The following is an 18112-nucleotide window of genomic DNA, read 5'->3' on the forward strand; positions in this document are numbered from 1 at the left end:
GGATAAATCTAAGGACACACAGGTCCACAACCAGCCCATCTGGAAGGACAGATGCTGCCAAAAGGGGTCGTCACCATTGTCTGCAAAGCCATCGCTGATCTGTGCACCACAGAGAGGAGGTGATACTCCATCAGATCCAAAATCAGGATGTGGAGGAATTGGGAGCTCGCTTTAGCTGAGCACTGAGGAAGGCAACCACCTGCACCACCTTCAAAGCCCGAACTCGGAATCGGATTTCAGCAATGGGCGTGCCCACCATAACTCACTATCTTTTCATCACCATTCACTGATAAAATTAAATATGGACGACAGTCACAGAAAACCCTTTTGGTAGGGAAATTCAAATTTGTGTTTTCGAGGGGTTTTTGTTGTCGATGTGGTTACTCGTATATAATCCTGATGTCTGATTACACATGCATTTCTTTAGAACTCAATAACTCACTGCTGAGTAATCAGATTGTTTCTCACAGGTCAATCTTACTGCAAGATTGAAGTCATTCCTTTAAAAATGATATTCGACAGTTGACTATTGACGCAATGTTCTATTATTAACTAACATGTAATTAGTTCATTAAAAAAAAATACCTCAACTGAATAGCATGTAACTTAATACAATCTACCAAAGTGGAGAAACCCTTGGTTTCTCACAATTGGGAACAACATTACAGTGCAGGGGAAATGGAAAGAAGATGGCAGCTGGCAGGACACTGAGTGTTTCAGATTACTGTGTGCTTAGGACCTCTGTGTTCTAGAAAGAAAATAGTAATAATAATAATTAGATTATGCTATTTGAGAATCTTGGAATGCCATGGCTGGGTGCCAGCCTTATCAGAACCGCACATCTGAAGTTTAATTAAGCTGTTTTAAATTTCACCCGTCTTTCTGAGCTTTGAGAAAGCAATAAATGTAGGAACTAATAAATAACGGCAGAAGAATGCTGAGATTCCCTCAGATGGCAGCAGTCAGCGTAGAATTATGGGCCATTCCAAAGTTTACTATACACACGTTTTACTGAACATGAACGTGAGGAGAAGTGCTCTTTCTTCGAGCGTCTTCGGACAATAAACATGTGCACTGTGGGAATCGTAATGGTAGGAATTTATCCAGTTGTCTGTGAAAATCCAAATCGCCCTCCACTGGCATGTCTACATCTCAGGTTGGGGAGAAAATGGGGAAAGACGCCTGGGTTTCAGCAAAGGGAAAAGGCAGCAAAGGGAGGCTTGCTTCTTGTTCACCTGGATGAGAGAATTCTCACCGATGGACCATCTGACTAGTCATAACATGTGTAGGCTTAACCCTCTTATTTTATTAGTGTTTTTTATTATATGCTTTTCAATTGTGGTAAAATATGTGTCACCAAATGGACCGTTTTAACCATTTCTAAGTGTACAGTTCAGTGGCATGAAGTATATTTATATTCACCACCCACCTGTAGAATTGACTTACAGTTCTTTTGTTAATTGCTTTCTAGAAATTACAAAAGCAACACCCTTTTGAAATTTCCCTAGGAATGTTTACTTGGTCACTTTAGCCAAGGGCTGTGAAGGTGCAGGCAGTGCGTCTGTGTTCACATCTGGAGGACCTGGAATGATCCTGCCTCACAGCCCTGCAATCCAAGTGTTTATAGGATTTGACTGTTATCAGGTAAATGAGTTGTGACTGAATAGGACAACTGGTCGACCAGACTTACGGAAGGAGAATGCAGACTCTTCTTGTAAAAACAAACAGGACAGGACAGATTCTGGTTCTACAACCCACTGTGATTAACTTAAGCTACGTCATTCATTCATTCAAGAGACATTTAAAGAGCACGGGCTTGTACTAGACACTGTTCTAGGCACTGGGGGATTTGTGGGGAATTAAGACTAAGCCCTCACTCCCTAGGCCTTAGATTCCGGTGAGAGGCAGCCAGTGCACAGACAGATGCACAAGAGATGCTGGCAGTAAGTACGGTGCAGAGAAATAACAGCAAGTTTGGGTCCCTGTTTCCCTATTTTTTCCCACGTATAATATTCCAGAAACACAAGAAGGAGACGTGCAGGCAGAAACCCCATTCACCAGACAAGCCCTTGGATCTCACGCTATGCTGCGCCCTCAGCCCCAGTACACAGAGTGACAGGCCAGGGTGCTGTGAAAATGAGGCTGAGCTGGTCACAGTGCGAAGAACGCCTTTTTCTCTTTGCTCGCCTCTCCTTGTTTCTCAAGGTTTCCTCCGCATCTTGGTTCCTTTTCTGCTTCTTCCTTTGTTTCATTGACCAGACAAATTACTAAGAGTGCCTACCCACTCCTTCTCCAATTAGGAGGAATTGGACACCTGTCACTATGGGACCCTAGGTTAGTTGTGTAGGGAGGCGGGGATGAGGACGGCACAGTTCTGACCCCCCAGAATTCACTGCCATATAGACACATAGTTGTAGAAGGAGGCAACCAATGTCACACATCGTAAGAACAGCAAAGGTAACATAGGCTTTGAGGATGTCAGGAGATGCCACGGTAACTTCTAGGAAAACAATCAGGGAAGAAGTCACAGAAAATGCAGCTCTAGAGATGATCTTACGGAATCAAGAGTGCAGGATGATGCACGTTAAGAGAAGAGAGGATCTCAACACAAAACAGGTAACCAACATGTGCACAGCTGCAGGAAGGTCAAGAGGGAAGCGACTGGAAAAGGTGTGATTGCAAGTCAGCGCCCTTTGAGAAACGGTATCTCTGTGAGGGAAAACCACCCGGCAGAAAATTAAAATTCAGTAAATCGATTGTTTTATCTAAATAACACCAACTCCCATATTCGGCTGACTTCACCACTGAATGAAACTCATCCATTCATTCATTCAATAGATACTAACAGATTGCCTAATGTGTGCACGTATTGAGGACACACACTGCAGTGAACGAAACAGAAGGCCCTGCGCTCATGGAGCTTTACAGTCCAGAGAGCGATTTTGAGCATAGCAGCGAGCATAGAATATTTTAAACGGTTATAAGGGTTATAAAAAAAGGAACGTCCCATAACAGGGAATGGAGTCTTAGCCCTGAGTAAGGAGTGTGCCTGGCATCTCTGAGGGACAGAAACGCCCAGTGTAGCTGCAGCAGACGAGCGAGCGGATGACGTGGTTCAAGGAACCAGTGGTCAGGTCTCATAGGTCTGTAGGCTGACACAGAGACCTCACCATGGACTGTGAGAGGACATCAGCCAGGGCACGAACCCGTGGAGTGACGTGGAATAACTTAGGTTTTAGTAGGACAGCCCTGGCTTCTGTGTTGAGACGAGATTGAAACCTTTGTATAGCTGTGGTGTAGACATACGCTGAAGGCCATTGCTCATCTTACGTACTATCTTTGGGCACTGGTATGTGATTCAGTGAAAAAAAAAAATTCATCAAGCTGGTGGTTTATTACCTCAAGGCACATGACATATCAGTATCAGTTGGAGATATATGAATACATATCTCTATGTAAATTATATTAATATTAATTATGTAACTATATATTAACAATAGCAATTATACATAGTACAATATATTTATATTAAATATCTATATCTACATGTATTTCTATCTATGTGGAGAGCGATTGTAAAGACTTGGCTTTTGCAAGCGTGGGACTATCTAGGCAAGTCCAAAATCGACGGCTGTCAGGAAGGGCAGTCGACAATTTAGGCGGGAACTGATCCTCTGAACCACAGGTGGCGTTTCTCCTCCCAGAGGGCAACCTCAGTTCTATTCTTAAGGCCTTTCAATGACTTGGACCAGAGCCACTCAGATTATCCAGGAACTCCTTTATGTAAAGTCAACCGATTGTAGATGCTAATTACGCCTACGAAATACCTTCAGAGCAACACCAACTGACTCAGTTTGATCGAACAGCTGGCTGCTATAGCACAGCCAAGTTGACACGACACATAAGACTGATCGTTGCAGATGACTGACCAGTTTTCACCTGCTGACCAACTGACTCTGTGTAGACTATGGCAACACTGTCTTCCACCTTCCTCTTTAACTGGCTCTCTTGCATTATGTAGACAGCCTCTGATTTGGATTTCCTGCCTGATAGGCTGTAGGCTGGTTCCAAATGACACAATGTTTACTGGGAGAAGTGGACCTGGTCTTGCTTGGGAACTCATTAGCACTTGGGAGCCTGGCTTCTGCATCGGGATATTTCAATGCTCAGAGGCTGAATGTCAGCCCCAAACTGCAGCCACCTGGTTCTTACGTCCAAGTTTGTTGCCACTCCGATCATCAACCCTTTAATACAAGAAGAGTGGGACTACCTGGAGGGTGTGCTGTCCATAATTCCCTATTCACATGCCTGTTGGAAAACAAAACCATGCCTGTGTGACTTTGTGTGGGTCGTGGTAAATTCTAGGGAGGAGGCATAACAACCATTCAGTTCATCCTATTGACCCCAACGAACTCTGCTCAATAAATATTTGCAGAGGGACCGAGTGCCAAAGCATGGCCTGAGTTTATGCAACTTGGTGACATTTCCACCGTGAAGCTGTGCTATTACAAACTTTATCTTGGAGAACTCACCATAGGTGGTGAGGTTGCTCTGAACCTAGGAAGCTACCGTTGGCCAAATTATGTGCTCTTGGAGGGGAAGGCTTCCTGTGTATTATAAAGAAGAAAGAAAAGAAAGATAAAAGACCCAGCATGACTAATACGGTAAGAATGTTGTCATCTTCTCCAGAAGAAAAAAGGAGTCAGGTAGAACGTTGCAACAATCCCTGGTCACAAACCTCAGTAGACACCGAGGTTATTAGCTAACCGCACGCTTGTGGCGCATGGAATGGAACACCCCAGGGCTCTGAAACCACAGGCATCTATCTGCTGGATGAACGGACGCAGTTTTCACAGGCCCCGGCAGAAAGCGGGTGTGGTGAATTTTCAAACCGTCCTGATTTATAGACAATAAGGTGCAAGGTTATGGTACACAGAAAACCCAATGGCTTATAGTTTTCCTCATCACCCCCCTTCCTGAAACCCTGGCTGCTATGGATTCTAGGAAGATACCAAGAATGTCACCATCACAGTAACCACGCCAGGTCTTTGTCCCCATCATCCAGGCCACACATCTGGGCTGCGATCCTTTAGGGACAGCCATGAAACCCCTGCCTTTGGAGACCAGCCAAGCTAGGGTATGGTTATTTTTTCCTGTTTAATTAAAAAGGAAAAATAAAAAGCTTACCTATTTGCTTTCGCCAGCTATCTGAACGGTCAAAAGGTGAAGCACATTTCCCTCCACAAATAAGCCGTGGAATGTATTTGGAAATTGAGGTTTCATCAGCAGTCGCTGCGTTTGAGCCACTGATTCCACTGCTAAGGAAGGAGCAATGGGGAGTTCTTTCCTGAAAGGAAAAACACAAAAAGAGCCACTTGATATTTATAATCGGGCATTGACCTGAGGGGCTGCAGGAATGTAGGGTCATCTTCAGACATTAATGTAGGTTAGGGAGGGTCTCAGATGGGAGGAAAATGCCCCCTGGGCACAGGAAGAGTTCACATTTCCCTTTAGAGGAAACAATAAAACGAGTTCCTGCTAAGGATAGGCCATGATGACACTTTACAAACCAATCTGTCCTTAGTGAAAGACTCTTTTCATACAATTGTATTTTTAATTTACAACGATGCAAAGCTGAATGTCATATTTACTGTATAAGGCTGCCCACAAAACTCCACTGGGGACCAGGGCTTCTGTCCCTGGAACTTTGCAGAATACCCCCAAAGGACCCCCTTGCATGCTGATTCCTGAGTAGAGATGGGTTTATGGAGGAACGACATTTGACCTGGGCCTTGAAAAATCAAAGGACTTGAACAAGAGCAAAGGATACAGCCTAGGTGTCGGCTGCCTGCCTGATCTCATCTTTTACTGATTTTTCAGTTACTGGAGAAAAGTGGCTGGAAGCCCCACCCCTCCTACTGTGAGGTTCTATCATCTCCTCAGGACCCCTCAGACATCTTTGGGCATTTATCTTTCTCATTCATGGTCACTTTCCGCAAATTTCTTGCTTCTACTGAATTCTCCATCTTCTCTCTAAGTCTCATCTTCTCAAGCTACTTTTTTCCTCTCTCTCTCTCTCTCTCTCTCTCTCTCTCTCTCTCTCTCTCCCCTATGTCTCTCCTATCTTTAGTTTCTCAAAACACCACTCATATAAGGCTGTTAGATGTCTGGATTTTATCCAAAAATTGGCAATATCTCAAACTTTGTATCAGATATCCCTCACCCAAGTTGCCCAGGTCCTCTGAGATGTATGAATCTTATCAACCATCCCATTTGAGGCGTCATTTGTCATTAACCTGGGGACACAGCTAGAATAAGGCAAGGCTGATACGATAAAAAGATCCCCTGATATTATGAGTCAAAGAACTAAAAAAATCTTTCTATTTTACACAGCAGTCTGAAGGAAGGTTTTCAGGCTAGTCTTTGGCTCTGCTCCACATGGCCATTCAGGGACCTGGTTGTTAGCAAATCCAGGCCTTGTACTATTCATGGGGGTTAGAGCCAGCAGGAAAGCAGAAGAGAGTGGAAGAGAATGCTGCTTCTGGCTCTCACCCACGTGTGGCATGCACCACTTCTGCTCACATCCCATGTGTGAGAACTTAGTCCTAAGACCAAGCTAACTGCAGGGGCCAGTTACCACTGGGAAGTGCAGTCGCCTCCCAAGTAGCCATGTCCCCAGCCTCATCTCCTCTAGGACAGAAGGAGGTGAAAACCAATGTTGGTGGAAAACTGGCAGTCTCTGACTCATCCTTCCCTGTTGTCCAGTTTTTTCCCCTTCTACCCATCTTTTTTTTTTTTCTCCACTTCTCAGCAGCCAGCTTTTATATTCCTGCTACAGTGTTAATGAAAACCAATTCAGCTCCTTGTGTTTTAATGCTTTCCTTCCAGACAGCACTCAGTGACCTGAACTTTTAGCAGCCAGGTAAGCTCTTTTTTCTACACCAAAGAATCAATCTGTGATGTGTGCACCCTGGTCCTCTAACACAGGCACCAAGCTGGAATTTCACTGTGTGTGTGTGTGTGTGTGTGTGTGAGTGTGCACACGCACACGTGCATGTGTGTGCCCACTCACGAGCAAGCAGGAAAACAGAAATTGTTCCTTCCAGTTACACGAGGGGTTGAATGCAGGGCAGGCGAAGGGGGAGAGCAGTCGCTGAGGAGGAAATACTAAAGCAAAGCAGTGGAAAGAGAAAAGCACGGTCTCAGTCCAGGGTAATAGGTGGGTCTACTGTGCCTGGCTCTTAGATGACACGAAAAGGGATTGAGGGCATTAGGACTCTTTCCAGTCAGAAGTAACAGAAACCACACGCAAACCAGCAGAGGCTAAAAAGGATGACTCCACGGGAGGTCACAGAAGTGGTTCTTATCTGCAAGTCTGGCAAGGGCAGGGCTCCAGAAAGCGTCATCACGCCTTTGCTTCTATCTGAGCTGTTTGGCTCCTGTCTTCCCAGGCAGGCTCTCTTCACAGGGGCCCCAATATCTCTAGTCCATATATTATCTGGGAAATGTTTAAGTTTCCAGCGAGTTGCCAAGGTGAAGTGAAGGTGAAAATGCCAGAGACAGGTCATCCTATGTAGAATTTGCAAAGTAAAGCACAGAGGGGCAGTTCGACTACTCTTGGAGTCTCCTGGCAGAATGAAGATTTCAAAAGGGGCAGCAGTGGGGGTGGGGGTGGGGGTGGTTCTGAATGTAAAGGAGGGAAGGATTTTTTTTTTTAAAGAAATCTCTTTGGAGAGAGCTGTCCCACGAAGTCCTCTCCACGTCGTGAGCTCCCCCTGTGAGTCTCCTCTGAGAGTTCAGACCTGCTGAGGGGCCACTGTGAACTGGGGACGTGGGAGAGTGATGTCTGAGTCACAGCTGAGCAAGCTGACGCTCCGAGCAGAGGGACAGGGAGCTGTCTGGGGCCAGCCGACTTGACCCAGAGTTTGTTCAGATAAGAGATGTGTGAGTGTTTCTGATAGACTCGGGGGAAGCTGGGTGGGAGCAGAACCACTGTGGGCTCAGCCGAGGTCCTGCCCAATCAGGCCACCAAGAGGGATGGAGGGGACCTCAGCAGCATGAAACTGCAGGTGAATGGTGTACTCTTGGGGGCTGCAGAAGAACTCACGAGAAATCCATCTAAAGGGATCTGGGAACTGCAGGAAATAGGTCCCCAGGAATCGGGGATAGCCAAAAAGCCCACGAAAGTACCCACAAGAGGCAGATATGGTTTTAAACATTTGCCACCCAGACAACATGAAGCTTAGCAGAGAATAATTTTCAAAAAGAGTTTTCCTCACTTCTTAACATTCCTCCTCCACCATAACTCTGATCTCAAAGTAATCAGAAACCAGCTGATAAGCTTGGGAGGTGGACAGTAGCATAAGGCAGAGAAATATAGAAACCGTTAACCACCTCACTCCTTCCCACCCCTGCGTCTTCTTGCTATCTCCAGCCCAAAGCAGCCCTAAGTCAGGGAATGGGAGAATCTTTTACTTGACATTCAAAGTTTTCAGGAGCATCTTGGATTCGACATTGCAGTTTACAAAGTGGGATCGTGTCTGTGACTTAAGGATCTAAACATGATGAGAAAATTGGCCTACCGGAATTTATGTCGAGGTCAGATAAAATGTTGAAGGGGTCATGGTAAACAAAACATCATTTCATGGGATTGCATGCTAAATTCTGCTTGTCCAAGGCACTGTTTCCATCTTCCTATCAATCGTAACTCCAGAGGAAAGCACACCCCCCCTCCTTCCGGACATGTAAGATTCCTTGAGAAAAGACTGAGTGTCCCCACTCTCTCACCCAACCTGTGAAACGGCGGTCAGATGGTTATTGACAGCCCCATTTGAATCACACGCAGAAAGCAAGGGGCAGATTCTAAAGGGGGCGGGTGCTGGTAGCACACAGACATCCTCTATGACTGAAGATAATGGTACCGGGTTGTAAGAATGGTCACTCCCAATGAAGAACAAGGCCCAAGGTTAAAGCAGAACCTCAAATTCCATTGAGGGAGAGACTGGGGTCCAGCGTGTTGGGAACATTCCCCTGGAAGTCCAGATCTAGGATGTGGGACGATGCCCACTGGGGGCTTGGTTGTGATCTTCGTCATGTCCATCTACCCATGTGGGCACCCATGCCACTGTGTAGCCTGGACATGGAGGGTGTGTCTCCCTCCCTGATATGCCCACTGGTCAGCCATCCCTGTAGGCTGACCTTCACTCGATGGCACTCCTCAGCGGGTCCTGTGATAGTCAGCAGACAGGTGTGAAGACCCTATACTTCCAAAGAGTATTTAAAAGAAAAAAAAAATGGAAGCACTTAACCCACATTTAAAAAAAATGTTCATCCTGCACACACCTTGAGGTTACAGGTCCTTTCGCTGATTCACAATATACACAGACATATACTGTACACCTTGATTATGTGATGAGCACACTGTTAGGGTCTGGGAACCTAAAGGTATTCAGAGAACTGTCTACACGTTTGTCTCCCTCACCGGAAGTAAGTTCCATGAGAGCAGGGGTCCTCTCTGCCTTGCTCACTGTGGAGTCTCCTGTGTCTGGAAAAATGGCTGGCCCATAGTAGGAGCTCAATAAATATTACTTGACTGGCTAAAGCTGTGTAATCACTGCCCTCAAGGAGCCTGAAGTCCAGCAGACGAGGAAGACATGTAAACACAATAGAGTGGAGTAAGTTCAATGACACAGGAAACCGCAAAACTGTATGACAGCAAACGGGAGGTGGGGGTGTGGAAGGAGTGGGTAAGACTTCCAAGAGCTGACGCAGCTGGGACACTAGAGGATGAACAGAGCGTTGTCCCTTAGGCCACTGTGTGCCTCCCCTCTTCCTCTCTTTGAGGGTTCCTGATTTCGTGTCTTCTCTTTTGATGGGAAGGGACAATGGGCATAGAGCCAGCCCTCTGCGCCTGCTCTTTCCTGGGTGTGGGCCTTCCTGGGGCTCTGCCAGTGGGATGACTTTGCAGGATCTCAGCAGGAAGCCTGTGGGACTGTAGCTCTGCAGGATCTTGGCAGCACCTCTCCCAGTGCTAAGGTCAGAACTGGGGAAAGATGGAGTAATCACCAGAAAGGCACATGTGCTCCAAGGCAGAGCTGGCGCCCGGCAGGCCTCTTCTTGCAAACTGTGCTTGCAGGGAAGAAATTGGGAGCTTTTCCTGTGTGGCTACTTTGATGGGGTTAAAATATGGTGAAGCCTAAACATGTAAACAGCAAATTCCCTAGGGAATGGTGATGTAACATTCTGTGAGGTTTAGGTTGGATAATCGCTGGTTGCATTGCCTCATCTTGGAATCTGGTTCAGGATGTTGAGTCCTTTTATAAATCCCACAGGCATTCCCAGGAATAGGATGCTCCACCAAAGAGAAGCCTTTCTAACATTTCTAGAGTATCAGTGGGACATTTCTTAGCACCACTTGGAAAAACCACAAACAGCACTGGATAATGGCGCACGTCTAGAGTGGAGGGCCCATGCGGCCCTCCTCAGAAACACCAACAGTGCAGGCCTGGGTCGCACGAGCTCTACCTCACATCTTAACAGAGAGGAACACCAAAAGGCAGCTCAACATAAAGGAAAAACAATATGACTCTGGGTTGAAATCACATTTAACTGGGGTTAGGGCCTGATTTGTAATCCTCCACCCTTTCTGGTTCTCCTTCAGCTGCCATCGACGCCCCCACATGATGGATTCTTTTTCCCAGGACAACAAACGCTCGATTCGTCAGGGAGCAGAAACACTGCTCTTGTGCTGCTTCTCCGAGATCCCCAAAAGGCTTGACTACCAATGGAAACCCAAGGCGTATTCTTTTCAGAAGTAAACATATTTTCATCCTGGTTTCAGGATGTTGATCCTTAGCACTCCCTTCTACGTGGACAGTGTCCCTGCTGTGACTATGCTCCTGGTGACCCAAAGGGGGCCGGAAGGAGCCCCAGAAGAGGGACCACCCTGCTCTGTTCCAACCAGTGTTTCTGACAGCATGTAAGTGCAAAAGCAAATGTTCCACCAAGGTAAGGACCTAAACTATTGAACTCTTTTTTATTTTTTAAGATCAGCTACAAGAAAGAAAAATGCTACAGGACGCCATGATGGTAATTATTATCATGATGCTAATATGCAACATCTGGGCTTCTAGGGACTATGCCAACAGACACACAAGTGATGCTAGGGCCCGAGGCACAATTAAATCTCCACTCTGGGTCACTGAAGAACACGGGACATAGTTCTCTACATTTGGATCTCAGTCTGTTTTGTAAAACTCCTGGGATTGAAACAAAGCTGGCTACCTGTTCCATGTTAACAGGTGAGATGTTCTGGTATTTGATAAAAATTATACAATAGACTCTAAGCACTCGGACTACGTGTGACCGAGACTCCAGAATGAAATGCTTGTTGTTGCTCATGTTATCCCCAGACTAATCTAGGAAATTCTCATCCTCATAATTTCTCCAGCGATCCCAGTCTTGCAGCCAACATGTCTTTCAGCTTCCCCTGTGCTACCACTTGCTGGGCCTGTTATCAATGGAATAATGGAAAAAGCAGGGGTCTGAAGAATGGAAGTCTAGTCATCGCTCCCCTCTGCTGATGACCTGGTGACAGGTTAGTGGGCTTCCCCAAGCTCAGTTACTTGATGGGAATAATAATATTTTGTGTGTCTACAGACAGGAGGTTAGACAAGATGAATGACGAATCTCAACTCCGTGTCTACTTTGTCTTCTGCAGCTTAAAATAGTGCCACCGAAAGAATCAACCAAACTGCTCTGCTGTAAACACAGAACTCGCAAACACACACAAAAAGAATTAAACAAATGTTATAACTCGTGTAATTTTGCTTGTACCCACTTATTTGCATGTGAGCAACTTGGTATTTTCTCAGTTTACAGTGAGGTCTTTATATCCTTAGATGATTCCTTGAGGTTCCATCCAGCTGGAAGGTCCACAATTCTATTATAGCTTTTCCCCCCAAAGAACTTAAAATAGACGTGAAAACAAATGGGTCAAAAAGTCAGGTGGGTCATTAGATGTCTCCCGTTTTCACTTGTACAGCACTTCTTGCCTTGATTATTACGATAACTCCCTTATCAGGCTCCCTGGTTTAGGAGTGCCTCCCTCCAATTCATTTCATGCTTGCACCATGTTTTCTAAATAGAGATCTAATTACCTCTCTGTGCTCACCAGCGCTCAAGCTCATAGTCTAGGCCTCTCCGAACGTAGCTCCACACTGGACTTTCTCATCTCGCTTCCTGTCTCCACAACATGAGATGTCTGATCAGCCGCAGGGGACACTGGCCATCCCACCCCATTCCACGGCCCTTCTCATCTACGAGGTAGCCTGCATTATTACCTCTCTGTAGGATTTCATTCTGTTTTCTATTGCTGTAGAGGCTGAAACCAACACTCAGTGGTTTAGTGGCTGAAACAATACCTATTTATTACATCATGCAGGTCAGAGGTCCAGTCCAGCATAGCTGGGTTCTTTGCTCAGCGTCTCACGAGGCTGAAATCAATGTGGTGTCCTCAGCTGGAGGCTTGACTAGGAGAAGGTCTGCTTTCAGGCTCCTTGATCCTACTGGCAGATTTCACTTCCTTGTGGCCGGAGGACCCAGGGTCCCTTGGTCTTGCAAGACCTTCCTCTGTCTGTTTTCTGGGAAGAAAAATGGAATTTGAGTAAGTGTATACTATAGGCTGAATGTCAGGATTCCTCATTTTGAAAAGAATGAGCATGGGATGTTCTTCAGAACTGCAGCTCTTTGCTGAGATTCTCTGAAAAAAGTAGCTAGAACTTCTTCCCTACCCATATTCTTTCATGCAGGACAGGACAACTCAGCAACTACTCTGTGTTCAGAACCTCCCAGATAACAGCCCGGAGGAAGAAACATGAATGACTCTTTACATTTAAACATGTCTGCAGAAAACAGCATTCTCCCCAGTGCCAGTGGAATGCTGGACATAAAGGCACCGGTCAGGACACTATTTAACCAAGCATTTTGACCTGGCATTTAGCTTCCATTAATGGGATTAAGAAAGATCTGCCAGTGTCCTGGGGAAGATGATTCCCACAGTTCCCCTCCAAAATGTTTTCAAATATGCAGGAAAAAAAAAAAGACGAAATAAGTAGAATACCTCGTGGACAATTTTTCTAAGCTGGAATACATTATGTTAGCTTCTGTTCTCTGATCGATACCTCCCCCCAAGTATGTATGGATACGTCCATGGCCCTAATCAGCAGAGACAGTTTAAAAATTGATCTGGAAAGTCGGCTCTTGACCTTGTGACTCTGCTTTGTGTCGACACATTCGATCCCATCACATCTGGTCCTGAACTGTAAAATTGTTGGCCTATCCAGCAGCACAGTGCTCTGACAGCTGCATGCATTTTGTTCTCGGAGCAGCTCCTCTTCCAGAAAAGTCAGGTAACCAGGACAACAGAGCTTTCATCGCTAGATCTGCTCACCACAAGGAAAAGTCTAATAGTAAAGTTTCCACAAAAAGGCTTCTGGCCAGAGAGATGCAAAAGGAAGGAGCCCATGAAAGAGGGAGGTCAAGGGCAAACACTCACTCGGATGTGGGGAGACCTGGACTTGAATTCTCAGTCTATCTAAGTTATCCAAGAAGGAATAAGACATTCATAGTCTGTTCTGTGAGGGGAGGGGGGGGGAATTGCAGAGCTTGAGATAAAGGGCCACTATCTTGAAAGTGCTTTGAAAAATAATTATATAACTTACATTCTTTAACTCAGCATCATCATACTGACCTGACCCTCTAGTTCGGAACAAGTTGGTATTTTATAATAAAACATATATATTCATTAATGCTACAAGGGTTTCCTGAGCATCTACAAGGTGTCAAACTCATGGCTAAAAATATGGGATAGGATGCACGTATCCGGACTAGAAATCAACCCTCTGATTTTAGCTATCATTTTATAATACAAGTAATATATGAAAGATAATACATGAAATATTAATATACTTTTAGTGAATTGCTAAAAGTAATAGACTAATACAATACACTAAAGTAATATAGTACATATTATAATTACTTATAAGTACTGTGCTAAATTATACTACTTATAAGTAATATACTCAAGTAATATACTGTATATACTTTATATATTTTAAATTACTTTTAACATTTTTACATTTATTGAACGCATGTTGGACTATCTCATTTAAACCACATAACAATCAAGAGATAAAACGTCACTACCCAAGTAACTGAAACTCAGAGGTCTTTAAGCACATGTTCAAGGTCACACAGTTTGTCACAAGGTGAACCATCCAGGACTCAAATCGGACCTGTCTGGCTGCACAGGGTGTGTTTATAGCACCCGCCACGCTAACCTCTTCAGGATGCTGATTGCTTCAAGGAGTTAACCACTTCAAAGTGCCTCCCAGGCTTTCAAAGAGACTGACCTCCAGGCAGCACTGGAATAATCTGGCGTATTTAGGGCGTTTAACAATGGTTATCTTCAAAGACTTTTAAGGCTTCCTGTACTTAGGCTAGAAGTTCCATATGAATCCTTATGATGGGCTCTGACACTGTCCTCTGCCCCAAGTTTCCTGGGGAACGCCTGTCCCCCACCCTCCTGGCCTCTAGGCATGCTGTCCTCTGATGACATCATGTGACTCACTGTTCCCCACACAGCTGAGCTTTTCCATGGTTCCAGGGCTCTATTTACAGAGAAGACTTCCAGCCACTTTGTGACTACAGGTGCAGGATTTGGGGCCTCTTTTTAATTTGGTCTCATAGCATTTGGTAGCCTATCTTTATTGTTGTATAGATGACATTTATTTCAATTATAGAATCCTATTAAACTATAAATTCACTATATCTTACCCACGTTTGTCATCCTAGTGTCTAGTATGGTGTTAGCATGTGACTTCCTATATGTTCATTAAATGAACGGAATGTAATATCTTTATGGTTTCCATCACTCCTCATCTTTTCTTTTTCAAGATGATGTTGAAAGTTAAATGACTTCTCACTCCTGAATGATATTTTCAAAACAATACTTAGGGGGATTTTTCGCAACACCTCTGGAGCTCACACATGAAACCCTAAGCACACGCTAGCATGATAACACGGACACTCACAATACTGCCCCCCACTCCACACAGGTACAAAAAACCAAACGCACCACTCATCCACTCAACTCATAAATTTATCAATTAATTTCCAAGGAATTTCAATCACACGAGGCATGGAAAGATTAATTTTCCCTAAATAAAGGTTTAATACTCTCAATTGTCATGACTCCGATTAGTAGGTCTGATTTCTGATATTTCAAAGACACATCTCATCTGAAAGTGTTGTGAAGATTCCCTTATGGAGACAAGATATTAGAATGCCAGAGGCTTTCTCCTCCTTTCCCAAATCCAATCCTGAATATGCCAGAGGTGTGGGAGGGGGGTGAGATTGATCCACCTGAGAAAATAATGCCACAACTTTGAGGAACTCCTAGAAAGAGAGAAGGTGAATGAGTTTTGATGTAGGAGTGAATGTTTGGAGAAGATGAGGGTTATGTGCAATAAGGGGATGGTTTAGGAAAAAACTCTTTCCATCTCCTGTTGTCAAAAAAATGGGCAAGCTCTCTATCATAGCTCATTCTGTTGTGTGCCTGCCTGGCAGTTCAGGACCTGGCAGAGGCTACTGGTCTAAGATGCATTTATTCATTGAACTAACGTGAATTGGGTCCATAGCTTATGCCGGGCTCCCTACTTTGGTTTGGAGAATGTTATACACAGAAAACCTTTTGTCTGCCTTCAAGTCACTTACAATCTTGTGGGAGAAATTGGAAAAAATACAGACGACCAACGGTGTTTTTTCAATGCTATCATAGAGGCAGAGGGCTTTGGACACACATAACCATGTTTCCTAATTTAGCTTTGGTGGACCATGGCGGAGTCTCCCAAGACATGCTCTGGTGACTATGTCTGAAGAATAAAGGGACGAGAGAGAAAGGGAGAGAGAAAGAGAGAGAGGGAGAGAGAAGTGGAGAATGACTCTACTGGGTATGAAATGAGTCAGGGGATAGAGATAAACGAAGCTACCGAGGAGGCAGAGGTGCATCAATGCCAACCTGGGAAGTTAATACTCTTATTAACAGGATAATGAGACGTCATTGCAGGATTTCAAGGAAAGGCCTAGTAGACGCTATAAAAATCCTCCTCTGATAGCAATTAAAGAATGGATTAGAAGAGGGCACGCTTATAAGGAGACCAGTCAGGAGCTGGTTGCAAAATGAAAGTGAGAAATGAGCAGCAGAAGTCAGGTGATGGGGGCAAAGAAGAGATGATGTCAGGTTAGAGAGACTAAAGGAGGTTGCGTTGATTTGGCAGGTTAGTGAGTGGAAAGGGGTGAGTGTGGGAATGAATGACAAGCAAGGGTCATTCTACATCTTTTTTTTTTAAGAGAGGAAGTGCAGGTTTGTAGGGGGAAGACAGTAAGTTCACTTACGGTCATCTTGAATGTCTACTGGCCATCCAGCAGACAGGCATTTATACCAGAATAGAGCTAACATTTTTCTGGCAACCATATATAGAAGCATAACCAGGTTTTATGCTACTCAGCTCATCAAGAAATTATTGCCTAAGGTAGTTATATGGTATGCATCCCAACCACTGAGCAAAGAACAGGGAGTGAAACAGAGATAGGACTCTATTTTTTTTTTTAAGATTTTTATTGGGAAATTGGGGGGATGGGAACAGCGCTGGGGAATTGGGGGAAGGGGAACAGACAAATTGCTGTCATTTTGTTCTTCAGTCTAGTTGTGGAGGACGTTGCTTCACTGGCCCAAGTTGGCACCATCATTGCGCTCTTCCCGGGCGAGGCAGATCAGTCGCCGGCTTCTGGATGGCCGTTCACGGTGGCTGCTGGCCGCTCACGCTGGCTGCTGGCTACACATGGTAGCCCATGGCAACCCACTGCCACAGGGACTGCAGCCTACGCCGTCGCCGGCGACTCACGGCAGCCCAGCTCCAGGTTGAGCTGTTGTTCAGCATCTTAGCTGTGGAGGGCAGTGTCACTGGCCCTCACATGCGGGATCCGAACTAGGGCCCTCTGGCGTCCCAAGCCAGCTCTTAACCATCGTGCCACTAGGCCAGCCCAAGGACTCTAGTTTTTAATCATAAACCAAAGTTAATATTGATAGTAGTGTGGGTACCCACAGCACCCACACTGGCAACCTCTGTCTAATTTTTAGCACAACACCTAAGAAGGGAGCCTGATCTTGTGGCTGTTTATTTGATTATTGAAATTGGACTCACTTCTCAGTTGGTAACAAGGAAAAGACAACATGGCCTCGCTTTGTTTAACAAAATAAATTAATTTTAATGTCTGTATTTATTTTGCCCCAATTCAAAGTATCAGTAGGTTCTGTGTAGTAGAGTGTCTCACATGTGCCCCTTCGGTTTATTCTCATGGCCACTCTTTGATTTCATGTCTTCACTACTTCCTTTTGGACTATTCCAATGCAGCAGTCCCCATTATCCATGGGGAATATGTTCCTAGACCCCCACTGGATGCCTGAAACCACAGACAGTACTGAACCCTGTATGTACTATGGTTTTGTCCTATACATGCACACCTATGATAAAGTCTAACTTATAAATTAGGCACAGCCGAGATTAACAACAATAACTACTAATAAAATAGGACAATTATAACAATATAGTGTAATAAAAGTTATGTGAATGTGTGACTGTGGTCTCTCTCTCTCTCTCTCTCTCTCTCTCTCTCTCTCTCTCTCAAAATGTGCCCCATGTAATATTTTCAGACCTCGGTTTCCTGCAGGTAAATGAATCCTCAGAAAGTGAGCCCACAGCTAAAGGGGGACTCATGGAATCTCTTATTTTGATGTGCTTCCCACTCTCATGGGTCACCCACTCTATAGTCAGAGAAATCTGAAGGCAAATGCAATCACTTACATCTGCCCTGTTCACAACCTTGCGAGGGTTCCATGTCCAGACTTCCGGCAATGTGTCGCTTCCTCAATTACTTCCGTTTCCAGATTTACCCTGACACTCACCCTTCCTCAGGCTTGGTTCTCAGTCCTTCTAGGTTCATTGGAGTTCTGTGAAAATGTCTCCCACCAATTCATTCATCTACCTAAGTT

At 44.9% G+C, this 18112-nt stretch overlaps 1 long non-coding RNA gene across 1 annotated transcript in view; it reads right to left on the minus strand.

Moving 5' to 3' along the window:
• LOC109381170 (uncharacterized) overlaps positions 1-18112 on the minus strand; it is a 442425-nt gene that overhangs the window by 168590 nt on the left and 255723 nt on the right. Inside the window, exons 5-6 of the long non-coding RNA XR_002123647.1 lie at positions 12423-12641; positions 5188-5347 (exon numbers count right to left, since the gene is read on the minus strand). This is a non-coding gene — a long non-coding RNA (uncharacterized LOC109381170). The remainder of the gene's footprint in view (positions 1-5187; positions 5348-12422; positions 12642-18112) is intronic.

This window comes from Hipposideros armiger, unplaced genomic scaffold, assembly GCF_001890085.2.
Source record: "Hipposideros armiger isolate ML-2016 unplaced genomic scaffold, ASM189008v1 scaffold_45, whole genome shotgun sequence".
NCBI lineage: Eukaryota > Metazoa > Chordata > Mammalia > Chiroptera > Hipposideridae > Hipposideros > Hipposideros armiger.